General features: G+C 43.7%; 1 pseudogene; it reads right to left on the minus strand.

Moving 5' to 3' along the window:
• LOC132209404 (utrophin-like) overlaps nt 1-17,375 on the minus strand; it is a 159,795-nt pseudogene that overhangs the window by 50,636 nt on the left and 91,784 nt on the right.

A 17,375-nucleotide genomic window follows, 5' to 3' on the forward strand; every position in this document is an offset into this window, starting at 1 on the left:
TGGATGTTAAATCTTATCCTCATATTCTTTAGATTCTCAATCATCACTGAATCTGATGTCACCGCCATTCCATACAGTGTCAAACAGGAGTCAACTGGCATAACCAAATTTTAATTTGAGTTTAGTGCTACACAAATATATTACTTTTTTAAAAATTATATTCAAGTCAACATTAACATTTCATTCCCCGACAGCGGATGAACTTACTTTTAAACTCCAATTTTCCTTCAGTATTCAGAGAGGTGAGCCTTTTTGCAAGCGCCGAAAGTCTCCACCAGTTTATGCTAAAGCTTGAGGAACTGTAAGTTTCACAAATATGTTCCTATTAAACACTAATTCCTATTGAAGCAGTATTCAGCTACACTTGTTCAACTAGACAGCAGAAATGGTCAAGATTTTAAAAGCGACTAAGTACTTTGAAGAGGAGTCACTCTTTGAATTAAATTCCATGTTGGTGTGTGTGAGTCCATAGGTTCCTCACTCTCAATGAACCATTCAAACTGACATGCAACTACTGAAACACACAGACAAAAAAAACATGAATGTTAACAGTCACTAGGATTTTGAGAGTGATTTGGAACTTGTATTCAATACCTTCTGGGGTAAATCTGTTCCAATCTGGATAGTACTCATTTATCACCATCCCACCTACCTTCCCCAGCACCTCCTCCCTCTCCACACTATTTGTTTCTGAGCTCCCGTCCACCCTCCATTTTGGAGGAAGGGTCCTGACCCAAAACACCAACTTTCTTGAGCCTCTGATGCTGCCTGCTTTCCCCCAGCTCCACAATGTGTTATCTCAGACACCAACTTTGGCAGTTCTTACTATCTGGATAACTCATTCTCACCTTGTAACAAGTGATTTATCGTCATTTTCTTTTCAGATTACACATGTACATGTATATACATAAATATACATGTGACACCTTTATGCCTGAACCACGAACCGAGAGGATTTTTAAAATAGTCTCTTCATATCTGCATGCAAGAGAAATCAAGGTCATAATTTTCATTTTAGGAGTCACTTAAACACTCAAAGTACTCACAGTCAGTGTCCCATTTCCTTCACCAGTCAATTTGATGAGAATATTTCGTCCAAGAGGAAACCGTAACAGTAATTATATTTTATCATCAAACTCTTCATTGCATCACCAATATTTCCTTGTCTGTTTGAAATGTAAGACAATGAAATAATCATGGACAGATTGGCCAACAATGTAATTTAATGTGTGTTATGGCAACTGAAAATCACAACCATTGAAGAGTGTTCTTTAAAATGCTGTTATCATACAACAGAGTACTTTTTGAGATGCAGTGATGAATATAATTCCTGAGATGCAAAAATATAGGCTGAATTAATTCCAAAGAATAACTTGACAATTAAAAAGAAGCTAAGAATCTCTTTACATCGTGATGCTTGTCAGATTGCCACTAGTCAATGGAAATCGTTCAGAACGATTATTTATTGCCAGATGAAAAGGAAGCGTACACATTTCATTTTTACATCTCATCCAAGAGACAAAAAAAACACCTTTACGAATTCATTGTCAAACAACAAGACTCACTCAAAAAGTCATTTGGCCCATTGAATTTCATAGAACATAGAACATAGAACAGTACAGCACAGAACAGGCCCTTCAGCCCACAATGTTGTGCCGACCATTGATCCTCATGGATGCACCCTCAAATTTCTGTGACCATATGCATGTCCAGCAGTCTCTTAAATGACCCCAATGACCTTGCTTCCACAACTGCTGCTGGCAACGCATTCCATGCTCTCACAACTCTCTGCGTAAAGAACCTGCCTCTGACATCCCCTCTATACTTTCCACCAACCAGCTTAAAACTATGACCCCTCGTGCTAGCCATTTCTGCCCTGGGAAATAGTCTCTGGCTATCGACTCTATCTATGCCTCTCATTATCTTGTATACCTCAATTAGGTCCCCTCTCCTCCTCCTTTTCTCCAATGAAAAGAGACCGAGCTCAGTCAACCTCTCTTCATAAGATAAGCCCTCCAGTCCAGGCAGCATCCTGGTAAACCTCCTCTGAACCCTCTCCAAAGCATCCACATCTTTCCTATAATAGGGCGCCCAGAACTGGACGCAGTATTCCAAGTGCGGTCTAACCAAAGTTTTATAGAGCTGCAACAAGATCTCACGACTCTTAAACTCAATCCCCCTGTTAATGAAAGCCAAAACACCATATGCTTTCTTAACAACCCTGTCCACTTGGGTGGCCATTTTAAGGGATCTATGTATCTGCACACCAAGATCCCTCTGTTCCTCCACGCTGCCAAGAATCCTATCCTTAATCCTGTACTCAGCTTTCAAATTCGACCTTCCAAAATGCATCACCTCGCATTTATCCAGGTTGAACTCCATCTGCCACCTCTCAGCCCATCTCTGCATCCTGTCAATGTCCCGCTGCAGCCTACAACAGCCCTCTACACTGTCAACGACACCTCCGACCTTTGTGTCGTCTGCAAACTTGCTGACCCATCCTTCAATTCCCTCGTCCAAGTCATTAATAAAAATTACAAACAGTAGAGGCCCAAGGACAGAGCCCTGTGGAACCCCACTCACCACTGACTTCCAGGCAGAATATTTTCCTTCTACTACCACTCGCTGTCTTCTGTTGGCCAGCCAATTCTGTATCCAAGCAGCTAAGTTCCCCTGTATCCCATTCCTCCTGACCTTCTGAATGAGCCTTCCATGGGGAACCTTATCAAATGCCTTACTGAAGTCCATATACACCACATCCACAGCTCGACCCTCATCAACCTTACTAGTCACATCCTCAAAAAACTCGATAAGGTTTGTAAGGCATGACCTACCGCTCACAAAGCCGTGTTGACTGTATTTGATCAAGCCATGCTCTTCCAGATGGTCATAAATCTTATCCCTCAGAATCCTTTCTAACACCTTGCAGACAACAGACGTGAGACTTACCGGTCTATAATTGCCGGGGATTTCCCTATTTCCTTTCTTGAAGAGAGGAATTACATTTGCCTCTCTCCAGTCCTCAGGTACGACTCCAGTGGAGAGCGAGGATGCAAAGATCTTCGCAAGTGGCGAAGCAATTGCATTTCTCGCTTCCCAAAGCAGCCGAGGACAAATCTGATCCGGGCCTGGCGACTTGTCAATCTTAATGTTTGACAAAATTTTCAGTACATCAGCTTCCTCTATCTCTATCCATTCCAGCATGCACACCTGCTCTTCAAAGGTTTCATTCACTACACAGGTCGTTTCTTTCGTAAAGACAGAAGCAAAAAACTCATTTAGGGCTTCCCCTACCTCCTCAGGCTCCACACACAAGTTCCCTATGCTATCCCTGATCGGCCCTACTCTTTCTTTGACCATTCTCTTATTCCTCACGTAAGTGTAAAATGCCTTTGTGTTTTCCCGGATTCCTTCTGCCAAGCCTTTCTCGTGCCCCCTCCTGGCTCTCCTCAGACCATTTTTGAGCTCCTTCCTTGCCTGCATGTAATCCTCTCTAGCTGAACTTGACCCTAGCTTCCTCCACCTTATGTAAGCTACCTTCTTCCTTTTCACTAGAAGCTCCACCGCTCTCGTCATCCAAGGTTCCTTTATCTTACCCCGTCTTGCCTGTCTCAGAGGGACATATTTACTCATCACTCCCAACAACTGTTCCTTAAACCATCTCCACATGTCTATAGTTCCCTTACCATGGAACAACTGCTCCCAGTCCATGCTTCCTAACTCATGTCTAATCGCATCATAGTTTCCTCTTCCCCAATTAAATATCCTCCCATTCTGCCTAATCCTCTCCTTCTCCATAGCTATGTAGAATGAGAGAGTGTTATGGTCACTATCACCAAAATGCTCTCCCACCACAAGATCTGATACCTGCCCCGGCTCGTTTCCGAGCACCAAGTCTAGAATGGCCTCTCCCCTCGTCGGCCTGTCAACGTACTGCGTTAGGAAACCCTCCTGAACACACCTTACAAAAACAGCTCCATTCAAATCTTCTGCTCGAAGGAGGTTCCAATCAATATTAGGAAAGTTAAAGTCACCCATTACAACAACCCTACTGCGTCCACACTTTTCCAAAATCTGTCGACCTATGCTTTCTACAATCTCCCTGCTGCTATTGGGGGGCCTGTAGTAAACCCCTAACGAGGTGACTACTCCCTTGCTGTTCCTAATTTCCACCCATACTGACTCAGTAGGCAGATCTTCCTCGACAATGGAAGCTTCTGTAGCTGTGATACCCTCTCTGATTAGTAGTGCTACACCCCCTCCTCTTTTTCCCCCCTCCCTATTCTTTTTAAATGTTCTAAACCCTGGAATATCCAGCAACCATTCCAGCCCATGAGAAACCCATGTCTCTGTTATGGCCACAACATCATAGCACCAGGTACTGATCCATGCTCTAAGTTCATCACTTTTATTCCTGATACTCCTTGCATTAAAGCAAACACACTTTAACCGATCCCTTGGTTCCTTCCCAGGAAAATCCTTCCCACTAGCTGGTCTACCTCTTGCTACTGCCTCACCTGCATCAACGCTCACCTCTGGTATACAGCTCAGGTTCCCACCCCCCTGCCATACTAGTTTAAACCCTCTCGAACTACTCGAGCAAACCTTCCACCCAGGACATTGGTCCCCTTCCAGTTCAGATGCAACCCGTCCTTCTTGTACAGGTCCCACCTTCCCCAGAAGGCATCCCAATTATCAACATATCTGAAACCCTCCCTCCTACACCAGCTGCGTAGCCACGTGTTCAGCTGCGCCCGCTCCCTGTTCCTCACCTCGCTATCTCGTGGCACCGGTAGTAAACCAGAGAACACTACTCTGTTCGTCCTGCTCTGCAGCTTCCATCCTAACTCCCTGAAATCACTTTTTATATCCTCAAACCTATTTCTGGCTATATCATTTGTGCCAATATGTAACACGATTTCTGGCTGTTCACCCTCCCCTTTCAGAACTTTATACACCCGATCGGAGACGTCCCGGACCCTGGCACCAGGGAGGCAACATACCTTCCGGGAATCCCGATCTTGCCCACAAAATCTCCTGTCGATTCCCCTAACTATCGAGTCCCCTACCACGAGTACTTTTCTATTCTGCCCCCTTCCCTTCTTTGCCACAGTATCAGGCTCAGTGCCAGCGAACTGACTACTATGGCTTTCCTCTGGTAGGTCAACCCCCCCAGCAGTATCCAAAACGGTATACTTATTGCTGAGGGGAATGCCCACAGGGGATCTCTGCACTGTCTGTCTGTCCCCTTTCCTCCCCCTAACTGTAACCCATCTATCCTCGTCCTGAGCCTTAGGAGTGACCAACTCCCGATAACTCCTCTCAATTACCCCCTCTGCCTCCCGAATGATCCGTAGTTCATCCAGCTCCAGCTCCATTTCCCTAACACGGTTTTCAAGGAGCTGTAGCTGGGTGCACTTCCCGCAGATGTAGCCAGCGGAGACGTGTGCCACATCTCCCAACTGCCACATTTTGCAGGAGGAGCAAGCAACTGCCCTAGCATCCATACCCCACTTATCTGAACACCCACTCAATACTAAAGCAGAAAGCTCACTTCAAGTAATAATAACAAATTAATAACAAACTTATGTTCAATAGAGAAAGTTTAGAATGAACCTTACCTTATTAACTAGGTTAGAGGAGGAGGGCGGGTGGGAGACACTACAGTTGTAGAGTCTCGGGTTAAGCCGCCTTGCTGATATATATGGTCACTGCTTTCCTTCCCGGCTGCCCCTCTGGTCCTCGTCACTTCCTCTGATGCTCCCGCTCCTTCTCTGAAAGAGGAAAAAAAAACACCGCTGCCCGCTACCGGTAAGTAATTTTAAAAATAAACTGCTTTACCTTAGCTGCAGTCTTCCGGGTCCGTCTTGCCTCCGCTGCTGCTCGCACTCAAAAAGCTCCTCCACCATTCAGTGAGATCATGGTTGATCTCATTACATTTATTATTGTACAACATTGCCACCAAGCCCTCCTGAAAGCTAATACATTCCAATCCAAGTAACATCCTGGTAAATCTCTGTTTCTGTGCCATGCCTTGTCTTTCCAAATATTTTTGAGTCATCTACAAATTTAGCCACAGCACATTCACCTCTTCCTCCAAGTCATTAATAAACAAGCTCAAGACCTGTGGTTCCTTCAGCGTTGCCCCATTTCTTACTCACAAGCCAACCCTGGCATCTCTGTCCATTTGTCTGTTCTTTCTATAGGACATGTATCATTGGATATTTAGTTCCCAACACTTATCCCCTTACAACCACATGTCTGTGATACCCAGAACAATACATCTGTCAATTTCAATCTGCACCACAAACTCATTCACTTGGTTTTATACACTCCCTACAATTAAATAAAAGACCTTCAGTCTGGCATTTACGGCCACCCTTCTTATCTGCTGCACCTGAATTGAGACTCCTGACTATTTCCATACTTTTTGTCCTATTACTTGCTCTGGAAACTTTGCTGAGCATTTACTAGCTTCTAACTTTTTCCATGCAACTGGACTCACCCGCTCCACACTTTTCACTTTGATGCCCTACCCCCAGACCTAGCTATGTCTTTTGCCAGGATACTTGTCCCAATATGATTCTCATCAAGCCTATGCCACCGGAACAACTCCCTCCTTCCCCATACCAATGCCAATGTCCCATGAATTCAAACACATTTCTGCCATGCCATCATTTGAACAATGCATTGACATCTTCAGTTTTGTTCACACCGTGCCAAATTGCTCAGATAAGAATCCCGAGATTATTACCTTTTGGTTCTGCCTTCTCACTCAGCACCTCAATGCTCATAATCCCTCAGCAGAACCTCTTTCCTCTTTCTTCCATATCAATGGTACCTGTGTCCACCACGATAGCTGGATTTCTACACCTCCCACTTCAAATTCCTTGGTAGCCAAGACGGAATATCCTAAACCTGGGCGCCAGGCAGGCAACACTACTTTCGAGACTCTCGATCCTAGTCACAACCCACAATGTTCATTCCGCTAACTATACTACCTCTGATTATAACTACATTTCACTTTTTATCCCCTCTTGAATGTCCCCCTGTACCACCGTGCTATAGTCAGTTTACTCATCTTCCATATACCCTGACCTCTCATCCACACAGGAAGAAAGAATCTCAAACCTGTTTGATAAGATCAAAGGCCAAGGTTCCTTCTGCACGACATCCTGGATCCTTCCACCTGCCCTGTCCTTAGTCACAGTCCCACGTCCCTGGCCACTGACCGAGCTTCAGGTAGTTAATCTAAGGTGTGTGACTGCCTCCGGAAACAGAGCATTCCCTGGTAACTCTCCCCCGCATGATTTGTTGATTGGTCGAAACTGAGATTCCAGTTCATCAACCCTGAGCTGGAGTATGGCGTCTGACCACTCCCCCGTCATGGAGGTTTAAATCATCATTGGCCCGGCATCTCCATTTCAATTACTTAAATCTTAATTTGATTTAAAAACATTAGTTTGTAGCCTGTATATATTTCACCGATTTACTTTCAATCTGAAAGTTACCGATAATAGATTCTTAAACCAGTAGCTATCACCAACCAATGAACCGGGTTCACCTTCTGGGTCCCCGCTTCTGGCTTCAATTCACCCTGTCTCAAAAAAAAAAGCTGACCAACTATCAGGCAAAAAAAGCAAGCAAATAGCACCTCTTACCCTCTGCACTGACTTACCACATTGCCACCAAATTCCCCAAAATATCTATTCACTTGGTGCATTTCACTGTAGATGTGATCTCTCCTTCCTGGCCATGCAAAGCCTACTGATCCATAGCAATATACTACCTTCAAAACCTCAGCTCTTAGCTTATTACTTTTGAGTACATTCTCAAATGCTTGCTCAAAGTCCAAATACAACACATTTACTGGTTTTCCTCTACTAATTCTGGTTGGGACTTCCTTGAAAAACCCAAACAAATTAGCCAGACATAATTTCTCTTTCGTCAGGCTATGGTGATTCTGTTTGATTAGATTCTGATTTTCCAAATGTCCTGCTATTATTTTCTTCACAGTTGATTGCCACATATTTCCAACAATTTGCCTCTCTCCTTTTTAAATAGGGATGTCACATCGGCAGTTTTCCAGCCCTCAGATGCTTCTCGAGAATCGAAACCTTTTTCAGAAATTACAATCAATGCATACACCAACTCTGAAGCTCCTTTGTTTGGAATCATAGAAAGTAAACCATCAGGGCAAAGAGTCTGATCTGCTTTTACTCCATTAGATTGTCTACTACTACTTCTGTAATGGTAGTGATGGTGTGGTAGTGATGTATTTAATTCATTACTAAAGAATACAGGGATAAGGGGATCCTTGAAGTATCTTCCACTGTGAAGACTACCCTTTCCTCATTATTGTTGTTTCTTGATTTGAAAATTAAACGGGCCATCTCAGCCTAGCATATAATTGATGGCATTACCTCGAAAACCTTCTCTGCTAAAGTGTTGAATAGATTGCTGCCACCTGAAAGAAGTAATTCTTCCCCTGAATTAACAGGCAACTAATATGAAAATGTGGCCTCTGGTCATAAAATATTTCACAAATGGGAGCATTCTCTACGGATATACACTATCAAGCCTCTTAAGAATCTTAAATGCTGAAAAAATAAGATTTCTTTCAATCTTATAAATCCCATCCGCCCAACATTCCTAAGCATGGCAATCCCCTCCTCCATTTCCGAAATCAACCCAGGGAACATTAGGTGTACAGCCTCCGCAGCAGGGACCCTGTGGCCGGACACCAGTTATAAGTTACCATCCTGCTGCCCCTTCTCTACTTCTGTTTGCGATGCAGTCCTCTGTCCATCCTAATATACTACCCTTGAACCCATGGGCTGCTTTCTTTTGAGTCACCTTATGAGTTGTAATTTATCAAATGCTTTTTTGAAATCTAAACGTACTACATCAACTGGTGGACCTTCATCAGTCATGTTTGTTTCCATCTCAAAGCACTGTAGCAGGACCGCGGGGGCACATCGCCGCGAGCGGCTCAGGACCAGTGAATTCAAATATGAAATTACACGAAAGACAGCATTGAATTTAAAGCATCAAGAGAAAAGGGATTTGGAATCGAGCATTAGTTTGTGGGGATGGAGCAGCGCTTGGAATATTGAGTTCAATTCTGGTTGCTTCATTATAGGAAGGATGTGGAAGCTTTAGAGAGGGTGCAGAGGAGATTTAGCAGGATGCTGCATGGAATGGACGGCACGTCTTATGATGAAACATTGAGGGGGCGAGGACTTTTTCCATTGGAGCAAAGAAGAATGAGAGGTGACTTGATAGAGGTATGCAAGATGATGAGAGGCATAGCTGGAGTGGATAGTCAGATTTTTTTTCCCAGGGCAGAAATGACTATTACAAGGGGGAGAAATTTTAAGGTGACTGGAGGAAGGAATAGGGGAGATGTCAGAGGTAGGTTCTTTACACAGAGAGTGGCGGGTGTGTGGAATGCGCTGCTGGCAGTGGTAACGGAGTCAGATACATTTCAAGACTTTTAAACGGCTCTTGGATCGGCACATGAAGGATAGTAAAATGAAGGGTATGCAGGGTAGTTTGATCTGAGTGGGATAATAGGTCGGCATAACATCGTGGGCCGAAGGGCCTGTACTGTTCTTTGTTCTCTGTTCAGCCAAAGGTTCTTTCCTTTTGAGGAGAGGGTAATTGATTGTAGTTTTTAAAGACAGAACTGGAGGACAGAGAAAGATATCAAGGAAGGTTGCACGTTAGTGACAGTATCAACAAGTCCACAGCAGATGCACTCTGAGTAACTACACTGCTTTCAAGGCGAGAGGGCCGATGATATCAGTTAAGCCCCTCTTGTTCTTGTATTGTGTACTTCTGATATCGGCGCAAATGGACAACCTCACTCTCCTGCTAAGCTGCAGAACGAATAATGCTGCAATATTTGTCAACCCCCAAATGGGCATTGATACATTAGTAAATCTCACATCAATAAACTTACATCTCAAGGTTCTCACCTTCTAGGACTGTTTGTAGTGGTAAATAACCCAAGCGAGGATGTTTGGCAAAGTATTTCTTTGATCTGAAGTTATTTTTCAGCACCTTGGTGAAATCACGCACATCTTCACCTGATGTTGTCTAAAAATGTAAAATAAATCAAATTTAGTTAAGAATTAATAATGAACCAATCTACTCAACTCACTCTATAATCCATGCTATTCCTGCTAAATGTCTTTGAGGATGTAAAATTGAAGAGTCTGCAACTCTGAGGGATAAAGTCGGCTATCTTTCTGTAAGATTATGATCAAGGTTAGATATGTCTGAATGTGAGTTTCGGACAATTAAGCTTGAGTTTCATAGAGTCATACAGCATGAAAACAGATCCTTTGGTCCAACCAGCCTGTGCTGATCACAATCCCAAACTGAACTAGTTCCACCTGCCTGTGCTTGGCCCATATCTCTCCAAACATTTCTATCATCTTTCTATCTTCTGGGTACATCACCTCAGCAGATTTCTCCATCTTGTGGCCAAATACTGAAACTATCCAATTAAATAATTTCAAATGATACACAGATCCAGGATTCACATTAGTGGCCTTTCTGGTTGAATTCCTAATTATTTTAACAATAGTGCATTTTGTTGTCCAATTATGCTATGTAATCCAGTGATCCAAAATTCATCTCATTGGGTTTAATTTGTTTGTTTTTTTGTCTTGTGTCAAAGATGAGATCAATACATTGGTGAGAAATTACCTTGGTTTGGAGATTCAAAGTCACTATAGTCCCAGATAGGACCACAGGTCTGCTCTCACAGTCGAGAGAGATAACTGGAGGTGGTTTAAATTGAAGGTTACCACACCTCAGATGAGGAGAGAGGTTGAGAAGAAGATTCCTTGATTGTAACTTCAGACAGTGTCGGATCCCAGGCTGTTGGTATCACTCTGAATTACAAACCAGCCAACTGGCTCCCAGGCAAAATAGACAATCAGTTTGGGTAGAGATAAGGAACAGCAAAGGAAAGAAGTCACAGCTGTGACAGTTTCAGATTCATAGATCCCCTGACAGAAGATACAGTCCAGGATAGCATACAGTCGATAGACCAAGAAGTAATGGGATCTTGTAAGAAAGATGTTACCATAAACTGTGAGTCCAATTGGCACAGATAGCCTGGAAGATTCTTTTTTATTCACGGGATGTGGATGTTGCTGGCTAAGCCCAATTACCCTGGAGAAGGTGGTGGTGAGCTGCCTTCTTGAATAACTGCAGTCCTTAGAGTAGTGCTGTTCAGAAAGAAGCTCCAGAATCTTCACTCAATGACTATTAATGAACAGCGATATAGTTCCGAGTCAGGATGGTGTGTGGCTTGGAGGGAAACTTGCATGGGGCACTAATTATACATTACTGATGATAGAACAGATGTTGAAGGTGGTGGGTGGGGTACCAATCCAACAGGCTGCTTTGTCCATATGATTCAAGCTTCCTGAGTGTTGATGGAGCTGCACCAGTCCTGACCAGTGGAGATTACATTCCTGACTTGGGCTTTATAGATGGTGGACAGGCTTTGTGTAGGTAGGGGGCTCATTATTCACTGCAGAATTCTTAACCTCTGACCTGCTCTTGTCGTCACAATAATTACAAGTTTGGTCCAATTCAGTTTCTGGAAACCTGATAAGCCTCAGCATATTGGCAGTAAAGGAGTGTAAGTCATGGGGCAATGGCTAGATTCTCCTTAATGGTGACGTTCATTGCCCGTAAGTTGCACAGCACAACTACCACTTGCTTCTCATCACTTATGTTCCGTGGACATGGACTACTTCAGCATCTGAGGAGCTATGAGTGGTGCTGAACATGACACAATCAACTGAGAACATCCCCACGTATGGCATTCTGACGGAGGGATGGCATTTGGCATTTGATGAAACAGTTGAAGATGGTTGAGCTCAGGGCACAAATTTACGTAACCCCCGCAGTGATGCTTTGGAGTTGGGGCAACTGACTTCCAACAACCACAACCACTTCCTTTATGGTAAGGTTCCAGCCGGCAGAGGGTTTTTCACCTGATTCTTACTGACTGCAGCTTTGCGACGGCTCCTTGATGTCATATTTGGTTGAACGGCACCTTGATGTTAAGAGCAGTTATCTACCCCTCAGGATATATTCATAGAGTGCATTTGGAGTCTTAAAACTGTACCACTGGAACCAAGCAGGGATTAAGATATTTTAGACCTGGTAGTATGTTTTGAGATACAACTCATCAACCATAACATAGTACAGGATTCTCTGGATAAGAATGATCAGGATGTGGTAGAATTTTACATCAAGGACGAGGATGAGAATTTGGTCTGAAACTGTTTAATATCTTTAACTTTCATTGAAGATAACTCAGGAGTATAAAGGCAGAGTTGAACTGGGAAAATAGTTTAAAAGGTAAGACCATAGAGAAGCAATGGCAGATGTTTCAGGGGATATTTCATAACTCTGAACAAAAATATTGTCAATTTAGAATGAGAGGATGTACAGCTAGAATGCACCATGGTGCCATCTGTTGCTATCTAAGAAAGTTAAAGATAGTATAAATTGAAAGAAAGATTCGAAAATTGTGGAACTGAAACTATTTCAGATGTGAACAAAAGATGACCAAAATAATAATGAGGGAGACATTAATATAAATACAGTAAAAGCTTCCACAAATCTATAAAAAGGAAAAGAGTAAATACAGTGAATAATGGCTCATGAGAGGGTGAGACTGGGGAATTGATGATGGGAAATGAAGGTAATGGCACAAGCTTTGAACCAATATTTTCTATCTGATTTCACAGTAGAAAACATACAAAAAAAAATCAATGGGCGAAAAGTAGGGAGCGAAAGGGAGAAGGAAATCCTCAAGAAAACATTGAGGAAAACTGAGAAGACTAAGTTAATAGGTTCCCTGGACCTGAAGAATTGGATTCCAGGTACGCAAAGAGTCCAACCCAACATCGTACCATCAGAGCTTTATTTCTTTTAAAAATACTCCATAAACGTCAACCCCTAATTACTAGCTCCCATATTTATACAGCCAACTCACAATCAATTCATCCTCAATTAATACAGACATAAAGCCTGTTCCCTCACTTCATTAGTTGTCAGGCATCCCTTCAGACTAAATTAGATGATAACATGGAGGATTATAAGAGTTGACTGCTGACATTAGATTAGATTCGGTTCCCTACAGTGTGGAAACAGGTCCGTCGGACCAACAAGTCCACTTCGCCCCTTGCAGCATCCCATCCCACCCCTATAACCCACACACACCCCTGAACACTACCGGCGATTTAGCATGGCCGATCCACCTAGCCTGCACATCTTTGGACTGTGGGAGGAAATTGGTGCACATGGAGGAAACCCATGCAGACACAGGGAGTATGTGCAAACTCCGCACAGACAGTTACCCGAGGCTGGAGTCGAACCCGGGCCCCTGGCGCTGTGAGGCTGCAGAGCTAACCACTGAGTCACCGTGCTGCCCAAATGGATGTATTGGCTGTAATCTTTTCTAGATTCTTAAAAGATCCCAGCAGAACGCAGCAAGAGGCATGTACATGAAGCACAAAAATTTAGCTTCTATGCACAGCATGTATTTTAGAAGGCACGTGAGGTGCAAATCTTTATTTCAAGGAGGGGAGGAGTGAAAATCTTTCCACACAAGACTGGTGACGCCACTCAAGGTGCACAGCGTACAGTTTTGGTCTATTAAGCTAGGATATGCTTACAACAGCGTTCTCAGAAATCCCCTCCCTAATCGTATTGTATCTACCGAAAGCAAATGTACTTGTAGCAGTTCAAGAAGGCAGCTCACCACTACCTTCCTAAGGGCAACTAGGGACAGATAATAAATGCTGGCCGAGCCAGTGATGCCCACATCCACAACAGAGTTTTCAAAAAAAACGTCCATATAAGTGACAGATAATGACCAGCTCCGACAAGTGAGCATCCAACCGTCCCCCCTCAACATTACCTTTGCTGAAATCCCAGCCTCAATATTTTAGCAGTTACAACTGACTCTCTGCTCCACCATCCAATCTCCCGCTTTCTCCCCCTAACTCTTGATCCCCTTACTAACCAAGAGCCTATCCAACTCATATCTTCAACAGACTCAATGACTTGGCCTTCACAGCCTTCCGCAACAATGAATTCCACAGATTCACCATCCACCGGCTGAAGAAATTCCTCATCTCAGTTCTAAAGGGTTATCCATTCGACTCTGAGGGTGTGCCCGAAGATTTAAGTCTCTCCTACTCATGGAAACATCTTCCCCACATCCATGTCTCTCCAGGCCTCTCCACATTCTCCCCTCATCCTTCTAAACTCCACCGAGTACAGACCCAGAGTCCTGAACTACTCCTCGTAAGACAAGCTCGTCATACTCAGAATGATTCTTGCCAACTTCCTCTGGACTCCCTCCAATGTCAGCAGATGGAGGGACAAATAGTAATGAGGAAGTGGGGAAGCTGCAGAAGGACTTGGACAGGCTAGGTGAGTGGGCAAAGAACTGGCAGACTCCTTGTTTCGATATGGAGCCAAACATTGGTCACAATGTTCCAAATAGGGTCTGACCAGAGCCATATACAGCCTCAGCAGTACATTCCTGCACTTGTATTCTAGCCCTCTTGAAATGAATGCTAACATTGCATTTACATTCCTAACTGTCAACTGAACCTGCATGTTAACCTGAAGAGGACTTTGAACAAGCTTACAGTATTGGTCTATTAAGCCTATTAAGATATGCTTACAACAGCGGTTTTCAGAACGTTCATAATGTTAATTCCAGGGGTTAAAAAAAAGGGTTGTTTTGTGCAGATTGACCCTAGTGGCATTGTATCTATCTCGAGCAAATGTACTTGTAGCAGTTCAAGAAGGAAACTCACTACTACCTTCTCAAAGGCAACGAGGGACAGTTGTGCTTCAGACTTCAAATGCCCTTTCTCATTTAGAAAATAATCTATGCCTCCATTTTTCCTACCAAAGCACATAACCTCACAGTGTCCCACACAGTATTCTGTCTGCCACTTCTTTGCCCACTCTCAGAGTCTATGCAAGTCCTTCTGCAACTTCCTCACTGCTATCTCTCCCTCCATCTGTCACTGTGCCAACTGTAAACTCAGCAAAAATGTCTCAGTTGCTTCATCCATATCATCAATGTATTACATGAACTGTTGTGGTACCAACATTGATCCCTGTGGGACTCTACTCGTCACTAGCTGCCATCCCGAAAAAGACCCCTTTATCTACACTCTCTGCCTTCTGCCAGTCAGCCAATGCTCAATGCCAATGGCAGTAACTTGCCCAAACACTATGGGCTCTCATCTTATTTGATACCTTCTCAACAGCATTCTGGAAATCCAAACAAATCCCATTCACTGGCTCCCTTTTGTCTAACTTGCCCACTTTCTACTCAAAGAATTCTAACAGATTTGTCAGGTATAACTTCCCCTCGATGAAGCTATGCTGAATCAGCCCGATTTTGTCATTTACTTCCAAGGTCTCTGCAATCTCAACCTTAAGAACGGACTCTAAAATCTTACCAATGATTGAGGTCAGGCTAACTGACCTATAATTTCCCTTCTTCTGTCTCTCTCTTTTCTTAAGCAGGGGTGTTGCTTTAGCCATTTTCCAAACCCCCAAGATCCTCCCTATCACCACTGATTCCTGAAAGATCACCACTAATGCCTCAACAATTTCTTCAGCTATCTCCTTCAGAAGTCTACAGTACAGTCCATCTGGTCCAGGGGTGATTGGTCCACCTTCAGACTTTTCTGCTTCCCCAGCACCTTTTCCTTAGTTACGGCTATTATATTCACCACTGCCCCTGACTCTCAAAGTTCTAGTATGCGATTAGTGTTTTCCACCATGAAGTCTGATACAAAGTACCTGTTCAGTTCCTCTTCCATTTCTTCATTCCTCATACTGATTCTTCAGCCTCCTTTTCCAGTGATCTACTGTCTACTATTTAATGTTAGTTGCAATACTGGTCGAAGACCATATCACAGCTGTACTGAACGAGGGCCCCATGGAGGGCTCAAGCATTGAGGCAATATGGGTAGAACTCAGAAATAGGAAGGATGCAGTAACAATGTTGGGGCTGTACTACAGGCCTCCCTACAGCGAGCGTGAGATAGAGGTACAAATATGTAAACAGATAATGGAAAGGTGTTGGAGAAACAGGGTGGTGGTGATGGGAGATTTTAATTATCCCAACATTGACTGGGATTCACTCAGAACTAGGGGGCAAGATGGAGCAGAATTTGTAAGGTGTGTCCAGGAGGGTTTTCTAGAGCAGTGTGTGCGTAGTCCAACTCGGCAAGGGGCCATACTGGACCTGGTGTTGGGGAATGAACCTGCCTGGTGGTTGAAATTACAGCAGGGGACGACTTTGGAAATAGCGACCACAATTCCCTAAGTTTTACAATACTCATGGACAAGGATGGGAGTGGTCCTAAAGGAAGAGTTCTAAACTGGGGGAAGGCCAACTATACCAAGGTTCAGTAGCATCTGTGGAATTTAGATCGGGAGAAAATGTTTGAAGGTAAATCCACATTTGATATGTGGGAGGCTTTTAAAGAGCGGTTGATTAGTATGCAGGAGAGACATGTTCCTGTGAAAATGAGGAACAGAAAAGGCAAGATTCAGGAACCATGGATGACAGGTGAAATTGTGAGACTAGCCAAGAGGAAAAAGGAAGCATAGATTAGAGGCGACTTAAGAGAGATGAAGCTTTGGAAGAACACGGGGAATTTCGAGCGCATCTGAAACAAGGGATTAAGAGGGCGAAGAGAAGACATGAGATATTACTGGCAAGCATGGTTAAGGAAAATCCCAAAGCCTTTTATTCATATATAAAGAGCAAGAGGGTAACTAGAGAAAGGATTGGCCCACTTAAGGACAAAGAAGGAAAGTTATGCACTGAGTCAGAGAAAATGGGTGACATTCTTAACGAATACTTTGCATCGGTATTGATGAAGGGGAGGGACATGACAGATGGTGATGTGAGGGATAGACATTTGCTTACTCTAGGTCAAGTTGACACAAGGAAGGAGGAAGTGTTGGGTCTCCTAAAAGGCATTAAGGTGGGGATCTATCCCAGGTTATTGAGAGAAGCGAGACAGGAAGTAGCCGGGGCCTTAACAGATATCTTTGCAGCATCCTTAGACACGGGTGAGGTCCCGGAGGACTGGAGACTTGCTAATGTTGTCGCCTTGTTCAAGAAGGGTAGCAAGGATAATCCAGGTAATTATCGACCGGTGAGACTGACGTCAGTGGTTGGGAAGCTACTGGAGAAGGTACTGAGGGATAGGATCTATTCCCATTTGGAAGCACATCAGCTTATCAGTGATAGGCAACATGGTTTTGTGCAGGGAAGGTCATGTCTTACCAAC

The sequence above is a fragment of the Stegostoma tigrinum genome, unplaced genomic scaffold, assembly GCF_030684315.1.
Source record: "Stegostoma tigrinum isolate sSteTig4 unplaced genomic scaffold, sSteTig4.hap1 scaffold_91, whole genome shotgun sequence".
In the NCBI taxonomy this organism is placed as follows: Eukaryota; Metazoa; Chordata; class Chondrichthyes; order Orectolobiformes; family Stegostomatidae; genus Stegostoma; species Stegostoma tigrinum.